Source organism: Dermacentor silvarum, chromosome 5 (genome assembly GCF_013339745.2).
Source record: "Dermacentor silvarum isolate Dsil-2018 chromosome 5, BIME_Dsil_1.4, whole genome shotgun sequence".
Classification (NCBI taxonomy): Eukaryota; Metazoa; Arthropoda; class Arachnida; order Ixodida; family Ixodidae; genus Dermacentor; species Dermacentor silvarum.
Window position 1 is genome coordinate 35,679,195 of NC_051158.1, and position 18,661 is coordinate 35,697,855.

Sequence of the window (18,661 nt, forward strand, 5' to 3'; positions counted from 1 at the left end):
CTGCTCACACGAACCACACAAAAAAAAAAAACTGTTGATAGTTTGCGCTTCGTGTGTGCAAACCGTGTTCCCTTTTTGTCCATGTTTGCTAACGCGCAATGCTACACGGTCTTCATAGAATTCATATCTTTCATTCATTTATTCCCTTTTTACTTTTGTTTTTCTGTGCACGAGAACCCAAACCTCAGTGTTGTACCTGGCCACAAATGATAAATTGTTGTTTGCTGATAATAATTATTATAGGTTATTTGTAATACGGCCTTGTGTCTATTATTCCACAATTTTGCAGCTACAATGTTATGGCTTTCAGAAGTTCTTTTTTCAAGATTCTGTAACAGGCCCAGGCCCTTATTCAAAATTTCGGAGAGGCATGCTTCTTCGTAATAACTGTTGGAAGTTGAAAGAAATTCGATTTCATATTATTCGATCCGCTCTAATATTGCGCAAAACGTTTAATTCTGGGTGTTTCGTGTGACGAAGCGACAGTTCGATTGTGAGACAAGCCCGTAAAGGGGAATCCCGATTCATTTTTGCCACCCTGGGTTCTTCAATATGCATCTAAATCTAAGTGCTACAGTGCTTTCTTTTTTTTTTGGATTTCGGGAACATCGAAACGCGACCGCCGTGTGCGGGGTCGAACCAGCGACCTCGAGCAGAGCAGTGCAACTTCAGTGTCATTGCGCAACCATGGCAGATCGAAATTTCGCAAGTTGACAGTGGTAAAGTAAGTCAACCAATTAAATGGTACTTACGAAAACAAGCGGGTACATAAAAACAGATACTAAACGAAAACTTAGCTCAAATAAACGAGTACATAAATGAATCGCCAGCGTTCTATAAGCGTGAAAGAAACAGGAAAAGGCGGAGAGAAAAGAGGGAAACTTTTAATGGGTATGACCTCACTTCATGAAAAAAAAAACTATGGAATGGCTGCGTTTGGGATTTGATATTGACATTTTTTACTAATCAGAAAGAAATCGTGGGGTCTGCCACATAAGACAACTAAAAACAAAAACATAGTCAATGAGGTATTGTGTTTTTTTTGTTCTTGTTTTTTTTTCATTTTGTAATCCGGTTATCAAGTAGCAGGACATTAGCTCTATACACACCAGACTGTTGCGGCGAACCTCATCCAGCTTGCTGTTTGTGGCCTCGAGGTCTTGCTTGATCGAGTCGCAGGGGCCCGTGCAATCCGTCAGCGCGATGCCGAGGGACGTCGAGGCCTTTTCAATGTTTTCGCGGACCTTCCTGACGGCTCGACTGTTGGCGGCTCGCTCGACCTTCTCGATGAGCTCATTGATCCGCAGCAGATCTGCAGTGATTGGCACGAGGGCCTGGTAGAGCTTCATGCAAACGTCACTGTGTTTCATTATGAAGTCACAAAAATTTTAGCTCTGCTATTTTGAATCAACAGAAGGCATCTACAGTTTTGTACGAAAGTTCCAAAGACTCCGCGTGAGTGCTGACCTTGCGGGGGATGGTGCGGCTTCTGAAGTTCTTTAGGCGCTCAAAAGCGAGGCGTGGTGACAATGTTCCTTTGCCCATTCAGGAACCTTGGAATTCTTAGAATCGAAACCGGCCACGGTGGCTTAGCGGCTATTGTGTTGCTTTGCTAAGCACGAGGTGGCGACATCAAATCCGGGCCGCGGCGGCCCCATTTCGGTGGAGGCGAAATGCAGAAACGCCCGTGTCCCGTGCATTGGGGGCACGTTAAAGATCCCCCGGTGGTCAGAATTAACCCGGAACCACTAAGGTGTGGCTCATAATCAAACCGTGGCTTTTTTGGTACATCATCATCATCAGCATATATTTATGTCCACTGCAGGACGAAGGCCTCTCCCTGCGATCTCCAATTACCCTTGTCTTGCGCTAGCTGATTCCAACTTGCGCCTGCGAATTTCCTAGCTTCAGCACTCCACCTCCGCCATTGACAGCCATTGTCACCGCGCACTGAGAAGGTGACGGCATCCATTGGCGGCTGCAGAGTTATTCTTACAAGAAGTTCAGCAAATGAACTACTCGGTTTTCCTATAATTCCAATCTCGAGGTCACCACCTTGTTTGCTGTCTGTTTGTCCTGGCGTGTACGTTTTATTGTTTGTCTAGTAATACCAGCGACATTAGCTAAGAGCCGAAGTGGGAGCTTCGACAGAAACGGTGGTTCTGCGGTATCACTGAAACAACGTTTCGGCCGCAGAATGCAAATCGCAAAGCCGCGACTTCAGTTGTTGAAGCGTGTCTGCCGAGGTGGCCATGTAATTATCAGCGTATATACCTACCGTCTATCCCTAATCTCGCTTCATGACGCAGCTGTTTAGCCGAAACCATCCTCTCGTGAGGGGCGCAGACTGAAAAGTGTTTATACTTCGAAGAATCGATTATGTGTTTGGCAATAGTTTGCATCCTTCATGCGTGAACCCTGTCGTGCCATATTGGTGACCGTTATTTCGTTTGGTTCGTTGTAACGCACGTTCTAAGAATATCGATTCTGGTTCGGAATCGGTTCCCTCTAGAATTCCGGTTCGGACACGGTTTTCAGTTCGGGTTTGGTTCGACACCTTGTCCAGTCTACAGTACACGGTTTACAGTTGACGCCGTGACGAAAACGCAAGTGCGAAACTGACGTTTACGAAGCCGATGACACTTTGTGTCGTCACGGCTACGTTCAGGAGTTCCGCTGAAGAACATTGCGGTGTCCTAGTAAACGAAATCCAATAGCTTTTGCTAAAACTGGTCGTACTAATTGATCATATACACTGGCGTTCGGCGCCACTTCTTGCTTAGTGCGGGACATGTTTTTTCTTAGAAAAACTCGTACACAACACACACAGATCGTAAGATCATTCATCATATTTGTTTTATTTCAGCGTCTTCAGCAGCTTTCTTATAGCACCAAGCTGTGGTGGTACGTACCGTAGGGCACTGGCAGAGACGACAGCATTTTAGTTAACCGCATGCAAAAGTTTAAACGTATAACACCCTAAAGCCGGACGATATACCAGCCACCTTCTCCGTTGCTTGTTCAACACATGCCTATAGTCTCGTCTGCGGTAGGTCTTCGTGAACTTTACGATGCTCCGGAAGCTGTACTAAGTGTCTCTTATCGGCTGGGCCTCAGGTCCACGTTGTATGAAAATTCAATAACATGCACATTGAATAGAAGTTTTGCAGAATATATCTGTGTGACAATCTCGAGGAACGAACTTTTGTATGGAAAAGTGATGGCGAAAGAAATCGCACGGTAACATATACGTACGTTCTGCGGCAGTTGAGGCAAACTTCAGTAACGGGTCGGTGACAAGGACGTTTTCCGCTGTGGTAGCAGCCTGGTTGGAGCAGTCTGCGACGTCACAAAAAAAAAGAAAAATGGGTGACCGTCAAAGACTGGAACTATGCTTTTCGACAGAGTGTGAAATGAGTGCTGGGTGCGACTGTCCACGTACGGTGTATACTTGGAAAGTGTTGTGGAAAAGAAGACAACTAGAGGAGTAAGGCCTGTAGAGAGGCACTCTAGTGTAATTAATTAGAGCGTAGAGCACTGCAACGAGAGGTTACACAGCGCAGGCAACACAGGCACACGGCTTCGACCAACTCGTCGTCGTCGTCTTTCTTGAAGCAGTGCATACTGCTCGTTCTTCTTCAGTACAATTATCTCCCCGGAGAAAAGGAGCCGTCCCGGCGACCTACGGGCAGGAGAGCACAGGGGGGTCGAAATAAGGCTTTAGCCGCTGAACGTGCACGATTTCGCGCCCTCGGCGGCGCTTATCCGAAGGTGGCTTAAGGGGTTCTATCATGTAGTTCACAGGAGACGTTTGACTGACCACACGGTAGGGACCCTGGTACTTGGAAACGAGTTTCGCTGAAAGTCCAGGGCTGGTGGCGGGAACCCAAAGCCAGACTAGTGAGTCAGGAGCATAGGGTGCAGGAGAGGCGGAAGTATCCCAACGGTGCTTCTGTCGCTGCTGGTCTTCCGTAGTAAATGTGCGGGCGAGCTGTCGGCACTCTTCCGCGTGTGCAGCAGCTTCGGACAGGGCAGTAGACTCCGTTGTGTCAGGGCGATACGGGAGGATGGTATCCATTGTGCAGGAAGGCTCGCGTCCGTAAAGAAGAAAGAACGGGGAAAATCCCGTAGTGGTCTGTGTGGCGGTGTTGTATGCATACGTCACGAAGGGTAGAACGCGGTCCCAATTGGTCTGGTCAGATGCGACGTACATGGATAACATGTCGCCAAGAGTGCGGTTAAAGCGCTCAGTCATCCCATTAGTCTGCGGGTGGTATGCAGTAGTGGTGCGGTGAATTACGTGGCATTCCTTAAGTAGGGCTTCTATAACCTCAGAGAGAAACACACGGCCTCTGTCGCTGAGCAATTCTCTGGGGGCTCCATGGCGAAGTATGATGTTACGCAGAAGGAACCATGCAACATCACGCGCAGATGCGCTGGGCAGAGGCGAAGTTTCCGCGTAACGCGTTAGATGGTCTATTGCCACAATCACCCAGCGGTTGCCGTCTGAAGTACTCGGCAGGGGCCCGTAAAGATCAACTCCGACGCGGTCAAAGGCGCGTCCTGGGCAAGGCAAGGGTTGCAATGGGGCAGCTGAGGAACAAGGGGTATTCTTGCGGCGTTGGCAAGCGAGGCAGGAGCGCACATATCGGCGGACGAATCGGTACATTCCGCGCCAGTAATAACGGAGTCGCAGGCGCGCGTACGTTTTTAGTACTCCTGCATGCGCGCATTGCGGGTCATCGTGAAACGCTGCACATATGTCCGAACGTAGATGCCGTGGGACCACGAGTAACCATTTGCGGCCGTCCGAGAGGTAGTTACGGCGGTAAAGGAGTCCGTCACGAACAGCGAAGTGGTGTGCTTGGCGACGCAGTGTACGGTCAGAAGAAGGCGCTGATGGGTTGGACAGAAAAGCCAGCATAGAGACAATCCATCGATTCTTCTGCTGCTCCGAAAGCATGTCCGTGGCGGTGAGGGAGGACTCGCATATCGGTACCTTCGAATAATTGGGCTGGCCTGGCATAGGGGAGCGGGACAGGGCATCCGCGTCCGTATGTTTACGGCCAGAGCGGTACAGCACTCGAATGTCGTACTCTTGGAGGCGGAGCGCCCATCGAGCGAGTCGACCTGAAGGGTCTTTTAAGGACGACAGCCAGCAGAGGGCATGATGGTCAGTTATTACGTCGAATGGGCGGCCGTAGAGGTAAGGGCGGAATTTAGTTATGGCCCAAATGATAGCCAAGCATTCTTTTTCTGTAACGGAATAGTTGGCTTCCGCTTTCGTCAGAGCGCGGCTGGCGTAAGCAACGACGTATTCATCGAAGCCAGTCTTTCGTTGCGCAAGAACAGCGCCAATGCCGACACCACTAGCATCCGTGTGAATTTCTGTCGGTGCGCTGGGGTCGAAATGACGGAGAATCGGGGGTGAGGTTAGAAGATGACGCAGCGTCGTGAATGCGGCATCGCAAAGTGGCGACCAGGACGAGAGGTCGTGGTTACCCGCGAGAAGCTGCGTCAAAGGCGCTATTATGGTGGCGAAGTTGCGGATGAAACGGCGAAAGTATGAGCACAATCCGATGAAGCTGCGGAGTTCTTTGGTGGTCTTTGGTCGTGCGAATTCGGCGACTGCTTGGAGTTTGGTAGGATCTGGAAGCACACCATCTTTCGAAACAACGTGGCCAAGGATGACTAGCTGTCGGGCGGCGAAGCGGCACTTCTTGATGTTGAGCTGGAGTCCAGCATCGGCGAGGCAAGTGAGAACGCGTTCGAGTCGGAGCAGGTGAGAAGAAAAGTCCGGGGAAAAGATGACAATGTCATCGAGGTAACAAAGGCATGTCTGCCATTTGAGGCCACGGAGGATGTTATCCATCATTCTTTCAAATGTGGCAGGCGCATTGCACAGGCCAAAGGGCATCACGGTAAATTCATATAAGCCGTCAGGCGTAACGAATGCCGTTTTCGGGCGATCTGACTCAGCCACCGGGACTTGCCAGTAACCAGATCGTAAGTCTAAGGACGAAAAGAATTCAGCGCCTTGGAGGCAGTCTAGTGCGTCGTCGATACGGGGGAGAGGATAGACATCTTTCCGGGTTATTTTGTTCAGGCGTCGATAGTCCACACAAAAACGAATTGTCCCATCTTTCTTTTTCACCAGCACTACTGGAGAGGCCCAAGGACTCTGGGAAGGCTGTATCACGCCGCGTTGAAGCATGTCGCCTACGTGCTCGTCGATGACACGGCGCTCCGTCGCGGACACACGGTATGGACGCTGTCGTAGTGGGACATGGCTACCGGTGTCGATGTGATGAACGACTGTAGCTGTACGCCCTAAACATTGTTGTTGGTGGTCAAAAGAAGTGCGAAATCGGGTAAGGAGGTCGACGATCTGCGCGCGCTGACTCGGAGTGAGCTGCGGATCAATATACCGAGCAAACGTTCTGTCACATGCTGGCTCAGACGCAGAGACAGGAAGGGCCATGGCGTTAACCTGAAGAGGAGTCGAGTCATCAGGCACATCGTAGAGAAAGTTCGGCTCGAATTCGTCAGCAGACCCGAGGCACTCGCCATGTCGTAGGCTTGATGGACACGAAAACGGATTCGTAACGTAAAGTGCGCTGGAGCTCTGGCGAATGGGAAGGATGGCGAAGGGAAGCAAGAAGGGATGACGGCGTGCAGCAAGTTTCGATGGCGTGAAGAGAACTGTAGAATCGTAGAAAGCAGCACAGGAAACGGGCACAAGGGCGGAAGAGAAAGCAGGGATATCGGTGTCGGCGGCGACGAACACTCTAGCAGAAGAAAGAGGCAAATCTTCAGAAAGACTTCCGCAAAATGGAGTAAGCGCAAGTTCTGCACGGGCACAATCAATAACTGCGCGATTAGAAGAGAGGAAGTCCCATCCTAGAATGATGGCATGAGAGCAGCGGGGAAGAACAACAAACTCAATGTGATATAAACTGTCTTGTATGGCGACACGGACGGTGCAAGTTCCTACAGGCTCAATTGGCTCAGCGCTTGCTGTACGTAGCGAAATAGCGGAAAACGGCGTCGCGACCTTTCGGAGCGTACGGCGAAGCTGGTCGGCAATCACTGACACCGCGGCACCGGTGTCGACAAGCGCGTGAACAGCGATACCTTCCGCATAAACTTCAATGACGTTCGCAGGGGATAAGCGAGGGCTTGAGCAGTTCGATGAGATCGCAGTTCTTGCCTCCGGAACTGCGCCTTTTAGTTTTCCTCCACAGCGGGGGGGCGGCGGACAAGGGGGGACAGGGAACGTCGACGGGGAGAGGGAGACCGACGAGTGGTGAAACTTCGAGGAGCAGGAGACGAGGAAGCGAAGTGCGGAACAGGTGGAACATAGTGGGGCTGAGAGTCAGGTGTATTCCCTTGGGGTCTCGCAGTATCGGGAGGGTACCAACCCCGCCGGCGGCAAAATCGTGCCACGTGGCCAGCAAAGCCACACGCGTAGCAGATCGGCCGATTGTCCTGGGTACGCCACGGATTGTGAACAGGGGGCCCAGGCTGGGGTGCACAATGTTGAGCCGGACGTAGGGGCTGCGGAGGCGCGCAGAAGTCGCTTCTGGGCACGTAGTTTGCAGCTGCAGAAGGCGACGCGTAGAAGCCGCTTGCGGGCGTGTAGTGTGAAACTGCAGGCGGAGGTCTTGGACTGGCAACGACGGCAGCGTACGTGAGCGGAACCGGCGCTGGAGGGGGCTGATGAGCGAGAGGTAGTGCGTCGCTCACTTGGTCGTGTATGACCCGACGTAGTTCCGGAGACAAGGAGGACTCAGACGACCGGGTAGCAGGCAAAAGGGACAGTTGACGCGCCACTTCCTCTCGAACAAATTGTTTGACTTGGTCGAGGAACGCGGAGCGGACGGGAGCAGCATTGAAACTGTCGTTGAGGGCCGAAATCGTGTCGTCCGGCGCGGCAGCTCGGCGCGTAGTGAGGCGTTGTTTGCGGAGCTCGTCGTAGCTCTGGCACAGGGTGATCACCTCGTCAACCGTTCGAGGATTTTTCGCCAAGAGCATCTGGAAGGCATCATCGTCGATGCCTTTCATGACATTCTTTATCTTTTCACTTTCTGGCATAGTGGGGTTGATGCGCCGACAAAGGTCAACGACATCTTCAATGTAGCTGGTGAAGTTTTCACCCTTTTGCTGAGCGCGACCACGCAAGCGTTGTTCCGCACGAAGCTTTCGCACAGCAGGGCGACCGAAGACCTCCTTGAAATAATTAGTAAAAGCAGTCCAGGTGGTAAGGTCGGATTCATGATTCCGGAACCAGAGATGAGCGACTCCAGAAAGATAGAAGTTGACGTTAGTCAGCTTATCCTTGTCCCATTTGTTGTGCGCACTTACGCGGGCGTATGAGGAGAGCCAATCCTCGACGTCATGATCGTCGGCGCCACTGAAGACAGGAGGATCGCGGTGGCGTAGGGCACCGGAGCAGACAACAGGCGAAGCCTGGGGAGGATCGGGCTGTTCGGCGTCCTCAGGCATGGCAGAGACGGGAGGGAGCGTCCGGCTGCGGAGTTCCAGGTCGGTAAAGGGCCCAGCACTTCCACCAAATGTAGAGAGGCACTATAGTGTAATTAATTAGAGCGTAGAGCACTGCAACGAGAGGTTACACAGCGCAGGCAACACAGGCACACGGCTTCGACCAACTCGTCGTCGTCGTCTTTCTTGAAGCAGTGCGTACTGCTCGTTCTTCTTCAGTACAGGCCAAATTATATCCCAGGCACCTCTACCATCTTTTAATACGAACACACGCTTCATCCGCTGCACCAAGCCTGGCGTGCTCAATGCTTTGAGTTTGGCAGTGTCAGCTGAAGGCTAAACACGTCTTTCGGTATTGCCGTTGAAACTGCAGCCACAGGTTCATAGATTAACTACTGGATTGACTAGCGAAGTTCAGCCATTAACGTCGACACTCCTTGCTTAACGATTGATTTATTAGCACGCTTTGTGGACCGAAGGTAGCACATGAGCTAGCATTGTGGGAGACGCCGTATTCAATGTATTTCGACTGTATTCTATCAAAATACCGCGTTAGCGCGTCCCAAATAGTTTGCCTTTGACGTTCATTTGTATGAGGCTGGAACCGTCTGGAATCGAACAGATGGCGTTGCGCTCACTAATCGAACGCCAAGGCTACTCAGCTATTGCGGCAGGGCACAAAAAAAAACGTCCGTTTGATCGGAAGTGACGTAGTTTTTCAAAAAGAACGACTGGTGGGTGCACTACAGTGAACTTCACGTGGAGTCACCGTTTACGGCAACAGATGACCGAAGCTGTAAAACAAAAGTCAGCTAGGCGAGTTGTAACGTCTTCGCTGTTTGTGCATATGCGAGAGTTATAGCGTGTCCGTTACAATTTTCGGCACACCGTGTCACTGGAGACGTAGACGCAATCAGCGAAGTTGGTGGCGGTACCTTGTGGCGCAGAATTTGGCCAGACCTCTTACTGAAATCACTAACGATATTCTACTTAGCAGCTGGCTTACAGAGTCCACAGCGACATTATTGCTAACACACTTAACTTTTAATTTAGTATCTGATGCCGTATTTTTTTTATTTCATTTTAGTGATGTTATCCCAGTAAAGAGTTAGTTTGCGATTCCTTGAGTGGCAAAGTGCGCTCATGGAACAGTAACGCCTATTTCTGCTCGTCAGTAAATATGAGACTCAATGGCACGTTTCATATTGTTTTTTTGCGAAGTTCTCAGTTTGACGAAATAAGTTTCGGCTCCCATATTCGGTGTTATATAAAGGTTTCACTGCACGCGTGATTTGTTCCTGCGAATGTGCTCCCATTTATGGAACCTTTATGGCTGGCCCAAGTGCGAACTGTTGCAGCGGGCAAAGAGGGCGGTGACTTGGCGGTTATATTAAGGTAGACAAGTTGCTGGCCCCAGTGAGGAGTTAGCGCGAGTAGTAAAGTAAGGTGAAGACGATGTTAACAAGTGACAATAGCTAAAGTATGAAAATGGTCCGGCTTTCATTGTGATTCACGGCTACTTCGTGCTAATAAAAAGTGCATTCCATTGTCGCGATGGTTTTCATAGTTTTCATAGTGATACTAAAGTGCGAAAGCCCCTTCAGTATAGTGCTTGTGCTCTATAAAAATTATAAGGTCAGCCAGTGCACTCAAAATATTTGTAAGCGTGAATAATTACCGTCGATTCGCTGGTACAGTGCTGATAAAAACTCCTTGAAGTTTGGCCCGGCTATGACACTTAAGTCCTGTAGAGAGAATGCCAAGGACATCATCATGAAAGGTTTGAATTACAGATCATGCTAGTTACGACTGGGTGCGTAAAGTGATTATTTTTTGTCGAGAAACATGCAAATAGCGATACATTGTTCAAACACTGTCACACGTGGGGGAATAAAGCAACCGCGCAACTCAATTAGTGGTGAACGAAATTTTTAAGTAACGAAGTGCATCTAATGAGGCAGAAGCAGTTTTACCACTAATCACGCAGTGCTTATTTAAAATATCATCAGCCTCTAGCACAAAAATTAAAGCACACGAACTTGTGCGACAACCGATCACCCGAGCCTTCTCGTTAAATGCTTGATACCTAAAGCCATAGGGATAAGACGATGAGCTTCACACCAGGCAGTTAACATGGTGACTTATTGTTTATTCACCCTCAGTACTACACATTTGCAGATTTCGAGGGTCATTACGGCAATGGCTATGCAACAACGCCAGAGCCACGTCAAGTATGTAAGTGCCTGGAGGTTGTCCAGCTGCACGATGTAAACAAAGAAATTAGAATTTTGCCCATAAAACGAACAAAAATGAGCAGTGTACTCTACAACTTTAGACCACCAGCAGAGAGTGCAGCGCAGACGATAGTTCCCGGGATAACGGGCCTGAGAAAGACACTTGTCTTACGAAACACACAGCCTCGTTCAACGGCAATGTGACGTGTTAATCAACCAACGTCTATTGATTTATTGTTTATCACCCAACGTTTATTTATTTGAAAGGTCTAAGCTTGCCCATCTTTCCAGCATTCAGTTTGAAGGCAAATTTTATTTTCGCCGGTTTAACGTGCGAGAACAGCACCAATGCACCAATGAGTAAAATCAAACACATAAAATGATAAAAGGTATAGAACACTGCGGTTAGCAATATTACAGTGAACGAACAATACACACACACACTCGTAGACACAAAAGCAAGATCACCGGGCGCAAAATGCACAACGGCATCAATGGGGAAGTAAGCGTGTAAGAACACTCGGCAAGCATGGACAAATAAGAAAACTAACAATTCATCCATTATCATTAAGACTGCAAAACGACTGCAAAAATGAGCACGCACTATATGAAAGTTACGCAACCACTTCTTCAGAAATCAATGCAAAAAAAAAGCCAAACAAATACCCAACGAAGGGGTATTTTAGTCTAAAATTATTTGTAAAGCTGATCCCGCATTTTAATACCATCAATAGGTTGCACTTATAATGTGCGCCCCAAGCCCGGTCGAGACCACTGTCGAATTTGAGCGTCCGTCGGTACGTTGTCACTGTTTGTCCACAATCGAGCAGGTGATTTCGTGGTGAGCAGCAGAACACCATAGTAACTGTGCCATTCGGTATACGAAGATTTAACTCATATTAAACCGAAGCTGTTTGGGCGTTTCGTAGTCCTTTCCTTGCGGTGTTCAAGGCTGGCGTGAGGCGGCGGTGCTTGGCATAACATGGCAAACAACGGCCAGCAGCGCAAGCTGCGTCACAGTCGCGAATTTTCGTTTGAATACGTAATCAATATAATCAAGGATTATAAAGTAAATGATAGCGCGGTTATAGCTTACTCGAATAAAGAACTACTTGCTTGTGCTGTTTTTTTTCCAGCCAGTAATTCATTCTTACTATATATACATATATAGGTCCGTCCCTGGCCGAAACGTCGAACATGAGCTTTATTTCTACAAATAGAGCCTATGGGACTCTCCCATAGGCTCTATGGAAACAATATTCAAATTGCTTAGGAACCTACGTGCTCCGCATCAAGGTACTGGAATTTCACCAGAATGTCCCAATGGGTATCTAGTATGTATAACCACCGGTCATTTTCTAATAACTTATTTTCTTCGTGAGAAACGATTTTTATCGTCGTTTCCCCGTGCAGGTGAGGCGGGGCGCGCGGCCGCCGCCGCCGAGAGATCCAGAGATCCTGGGGATGTGTTTTGTCTTTTTCAACGAGAATTTATTGATATGCTTACAAATATATAAGCGCGAGTCGAACTCGCGTTGATTATGTCCCTGCCCTTTGTAGACATCGCCTGGGGCTACTAGCGACAAACTTGATCATCAGAGCACACTCACATTTATCGGCCTGTGCAAGACGCCCGGAATAGTGTCGGCTAAGTAGTGGCCCTGCTTCTGGACGCCATCCATAGCCGCGGCCACATGACCCATGGTCAGAAGTGCGCCGAGGACCATGAAACTGATAAAAGAACAGGAAAAATACACCCTCACGTTGGACCTGAAATGGCGACGGTGATGGCAGAATGATGTGCTACATGCGGTAAAAAATCTACATGAGCATAGAATTGAAGAAAGTAGTCAGCCTAAGTTGTATATGCTCATTGTCCAAGATGGTGCGATTCTTGCAACATATTGCTTCGTATATCATATTTCACAAATGACGAACCACTAACGCGCCGTCTTTCTGTCCCCACCCTCTTGAAGATTTTTTTTTTATACGCAACGCAATGAGAGAAGGAAAGGACACACAGGGAAAACGTTTTGAAACGTCTAAACGTGTAAACATATAAGCGCTCCTCAAGATTTACTTTCCCATTTTGCCCTCCAGTATTTGTCAATGCGACTCCAAAATGTTCAATATGAATATAGACCAACTACCTCGAGTCGCTATCTTTGTGCACTAATGCGCACTGCATGTCTCGAATTTAAGAGGCCCCGAATTCGTCCACAAACTCAGCACTGTGGAAGCTGGAAAGTCATGTTCCGGTATTCGTCGCCCTTCTTCCACCACGCCCGCGACTATACCGTCCTTAGCGCGTACACGTCAGGCGGCCTTCTCTCCATCAACGTCACCATCGCCATAGAGCGAAGAGAAACAATTTGTTTGCCCTACATTACCACTGGGGTTCCAAGTGCTCCAACTCCACTGTGAAGGTAGACGCGCTAAACGCTGCACAATCGCGGAGCTTCGCGACTTGGTAACTAATGTTCGGTTTTGCGGCCACGCACAGACTCCGAGAGTGGCGGCGTCGACACGTTTTGTCTCGGAGGTCACAGAAAGAAATAATAAAGTGGGACAGGTCGACTTAGTGTGCCTCGCCAAGAGGAAATGGTTCCCGAGGAAGATGCCCGTGTCCACAGTGTGATCCAACAAACTACAACCGCATTTGCCTTACTAGCCGCACGAAACGCTAAATCTGTCAGTTTATTGGCTGTCTCATATTCTCCCGTCGCCGAATCACGCAGTTTTCTGTATAATTTTAACACCCTATTCGCTGCTCAATTCGATACTGTAAGGCCGATTTCTACGAATATTCGAAGTGGACTCGGAAACATTGAGCAATCAGAATTGTTGTTAGCCAGCAACGACGCCGCCGTGCGAATCTTACGCCAAGGACGCGATGAGCACCCAGAAGCAGACGCTCCACTTCACTCTGGACGCTGCCTGTTCCTCGGTTTCCGGCTCTTCGTCTGCAGACGGCCGCAGGCAACGGACACACAACACGACGAGCCCGATGAGGGGCACGAGCCCGGCCAAGACAAGACTCGCCACGACCAGCCGCAAGACGCCGGTGCTACCGAGCAGGATATCGGTCACCTGGACGAAGGGGCATCGATCACAGGGCGCATGAAGTAGGCGTGAGCCGATGCGTTATGTCTGGTTACGTATACGATCGAATGTGCGTTCAACAAGGCAATCAAGAGAGCTAGTAAGATAGCACTACTGCTCAACAAATTTCATGATGGAAGTTTGTATTCGTGTTTGTATTTGTGTTGTACTGGCTTAGCGAGTTCCCGGGATTCTACGGGCCAGAACCACAACACGATTATGACGCATTTCTACGGGCCAGAACCACAACACGATTATGACGCACAGCTATACTTGGGATCACTTCGCAATAATTTCCACCGCCTGGCGTTCTTTAACCTACACCCATTTGCACGGTACACAGGCGTTTTGGCATTTCGTCTCCATGGAAATGCGGCGGCCGCGGTGGGGATTTGATCCCGCGTCCTCGTGCTTAGCAGTGAAACGCCAAAGCCACTAAGCAACTACAGCGGGTGCGTGTGGGCTTGTTTTGGTGATATTAAAGGAAACTATATGGTGGGCACAGATGTTGGGCAAATAAAGCCTGAGAAGACCTTTCTAAAGAATAAAATGAAGTAAGGCTTTCTGAAGTAATGAAGCAAGGAAGTAAGGTTTCTAAATCAACTGACTGCTTGATACATTGATTTATTGATTGATTGATCGACGACTGGGCTTTCACCTGAGCACCTCTTTGGAAGCCTATGGACCACAACTGCACCTAAGACGTATACTTTCTCACGGTTTTCGTCCAGTGCGTCGTCGGGATATTAGTTGGATGCGCCAAATGTGTCGTCAGGTACAGTCACGTCGGTGCATTTGCGCCCTCGTGAACGGTGTACCTTAAGGCGTCCTTAAATACCAAGGTTGGGTTGTCACAAAGAGTACGAGAACACGTACGATGACGTATACAAACGTATATGAAATTTGCTCTTCATATTCTACAGTAACGTTCCAATGATTCAGAAAAGAAAAAAAAAACATCACAGACGATTACGATACTCCCTAATGCGAAACTTGAGCGCAACACTAAACGGTTTTTCATTACACATGTCAATGTTTTGTATTCTGATTGTATAGGTGCATGGTTTATATGAGAAAGAGAACGCTGTGAGTAGCGTAGCTGGCGCGGACAATCTGTCTCGTGTGGCAGATTACAAAACCACGATATGATTATTAGGCACGCCATATTGGGATCACTTCGCATTAATTTCGACCCACGCGTGGGCGCGATTCACAGCAGCCGCCGCAGACAGACCCCCGCTAATGCAGCGCTTTGTTTCTGTACAGTCGACGCGCGCTACTCTGGTGGCCATATCGTATCGCGGCACTTACGCTTTCTTCGCACGCTTTCGTTAACCGAACTGGCGAGACATACAAGGGAGCGTCACATCGAGCCTTATACTCGCAGCAGCTCGGCTTGGCCCCTTGCAGAAGCAGTGATCCCCGTCACACGCGCTGGTACCGCGACCTGACCTCTGCAGCTGACGCCGCGGACAAGCGTAGCCCTCCCCACCTCACGCCACCTTGCCCCCCTCCCCCCTCGGAAGCGCAGGTGAGATCGCCCACGCGGCGGAGGTTGCCGTGGCCGCCGGCAACTCAGCGCATGCCGTCTCTTCTCCGCTCCTCCTCCGCTTTCCGCGGGATGTTTTCTTCTTTCATCTCCCGCTGCGCTCCGCGTTAGCTTTCATCTTCCGCTGTGCTCGTTCGCTCTGTTACGAGGTACGACGCTGAGGCACGCCGACGCTCGGCGTGCCTCGATCAGCGTCGTATAATAAAGGCGGGAGCAGTCGCTCTCCAAAATGAGCTTTCGACGAGACAACAGCGCTTGCGTCAGTGAGACGGGGGTGTCTGGTTCGTTGCCCACACAACTATGAATATTCCATTTCCAAGCGCGAAAAATTGCGTCGCAGTAGCGTGAATAAAATTTCCCTCGTGCCTCCGAGCTGCACTCGGTACAATGCCAAGTCTTTCTTTCACAAGGACAGTTGAGGAGATGCGATACTCACGAGCGTGAAGTCCAGTTTATCGCCATTCTTTACACCTGCGGAGGAGAGAGACAAGAAAAAGAAAGGTAACAATGCACACAAAGGAGATACGGAGATACCTAGAGATATAGTTAATAAGACAGATACAAGAACCAGTCATTTAGCTGACCACAGTGGATGCTTGTGCTAGTTGATTCGATATTAGGAATGATAAGGCCACGCCAAGAACATGGCGAAAGACCAGCTTCTGTGAACGTTCTAAAAAACTTCCGTTCGTCCCATGTATTTCGAGCTGTTTTATCAGGGCCAGTCATAACGCTGCACTTTTGATTGGTTTCGCAGGCCGGAGCTGCCAAATGTGTAGCTGTTCTTTCATCCTAAATGAAACCTGCCTGTTTCATTGAGGATGTAGTTGTATAGAGCACCCGCCTCGGCTGCGGGAGATTTAGGGTTCGAATCGCACTGCCGCCGGTCACCCACTGTTTCAAATGGGCACAACTGTACCCAGTGCTGGTGTTCGGCTTCCTTCAGGGGTGATACGTTTGGGAAAGGAGCCTGAGCCCTTAATTCCCGTCGAAGCACTCGTGAGCACAAAAAGAAAAGTGACGTTTGGGCCGCTCCCATGGCGGCCACCTCCCATGTGGCGCCCCAAATGCACTTACTGAGGTGGGAGCGCCTTCGGGTTGGAGACAAACATCACTTAACAGGCATTGAGGTCCCATAATGGCCGAGCATCAGTACACTTGGTACCTCCCGCATACGAGGCGAATGCTCTACCGCCAGGCCCCCGCTGCGGTCACGTGGTAAGGAATACAGTACATGCACAACATGGTGATAACCACTGATAACCTTGCCGAAATTTTTGTTCTGATGTGACGAAGTCTTTTGATAAGTCTTAACATAGTTGAATGTACATCGAAATAAAAAATGTATATTGGGTTTTACGTGCCAAAACCACGATATCATTATGAGCGTTCTTAACCTGCTCCTAAATCTAAGTACACAGGTGTTTTCACGTGTCACCCCCATCGAAATGCGGCCGCCGTGGCCGGGATTTGATTGCCCTTAGAAAATCTTCAACTTTGGCACTGATCTATTCAGGATATTAGACATTCGTTTATCAAAAAAATACAGAGTTTGATGATAAACGGACGGCAAGACATTGCGTCTAGTGCCAGTCAGAACCAACTAGTGCCTGCTTTCACTCTTACTTATCAGTGACCGCCTCTCCAAATTTAGTTCAATGATAACGACGACATTTTCGAAGCATATTCACCGCACCAAAATTCGTCGGGCACGCTCTCAGTTGCCGTATCTTCGGCGTATAACGTATACAACGCACAGATATCGGGCCGTACTCACTGCCGGAAAGATATTTACGACTTTCGATTTTCAAATTACAAGGCTTTTGGAATCAACCTCAGTTGTATTGAAATTTGGCAGATCTAATCTCGCGCAGTCAAAAAGACAGCATATGCAGCAATTCAGCAGGTGCTGGTTTTTTAAGTGCACTTAAGCATCTTGCATAACTAACTTGAGTTCCCTGAGCAAGTGAATCTTCTCATGAAAAAAAAAAAACATTCACCATGTCTTTCGCGGTCAATCGGTTGCCGTAGCCTCGACGCCTTCGTAAGTGGGATAGGTCTCACGATTTTCAGGCGATTTATATTGGGCGAGATTGGGTATAATCAACAATTTTTTCCTTGGCTTGTGCTGCTTGCCATTGGGTCACTGCCTTCAACAATTGAATCTTCCACATCGCGACTGGCTGGCACCAGTTCTTACACGAACAGTTGTAGCCTATGAAATTTCTTGGAATACTTTCCATAGCTTCTGCGCACGGCCTCAGGGCCGATACGCCCAAATCCGTTCACATGATCGAAGGATTGGTAAAATACCGTAATTCGTGTCAGTTATTAAACGGATAACGACGGCTGGTGATCAATGCCATGAAAATATACGGACTAAAGAATGTGTTCATTCGGCAATTGGGCCCAAAATACGAGCCCTATGTTTACACAAAAATAGACGGCAATCCACAACTAAAGTTGCTAGAAGAGCTTTTCGCTTGCCACATTCCTGAAAGTTGTTAACAGCATAACTCTGAACAGAACACAATGTGTAGGAAGAGTTGCCACAAAGGCTCTTCCAAACTACTTTTACAAGCCCATTTTATAAAGTGTTCGTAAAGGCAGGTGAAAAAAAACGTGATGTTGAACACGTTAGCACAGTCGGTCAGCCAATGGCAAGCATTCTAACGAAGAAAAAAACTATACGAATTTTCATCTCAAAGTTAGATAAACTTCTTCCGTTTTTTTTTTTTCGTTCTTGTTTCTGTGTTATTCCGTATGTCTGTATATTAAACTCAATTGCTCTCAAAGCATATCGGGTCCCTGCTCTTTGGTTCCCGTTCAAATTTGTACTGCTAACGTGTTTGCTCCATATTTTCATTATAAAAATTATCTTACGTAATTTCCATACGCGATGGTCGTCGCTGAAGTGATTTTTTTTATTACGAGTATTTGCGAAGTTAACGGTGTTATGCCTGGTGTCTAAATGGCGGCCAATGAGAAAACAGATACGCAAGCCCCTAAAGTTTTCCTTTCTGCCTGTGATCGCTTTTATCAAATTGTAGTTCTCATCAGGTTATCACGTTCACGCAAGACACGCTTACAAAATCCGAACCTTTGTGAACGATGCCGCCGATTCGACACCGAAACCGATGAGTCTAATCAAATTGGGCACGCAACGCGAATGGTGTTGCACAACCTGGAATCTACGCGAGCACCAACGACTGCTCGAAAATTAACTCTGACAGGTGTGAATACTCGTAGTCTCAGTAGTTAAGTAGTTAAGATC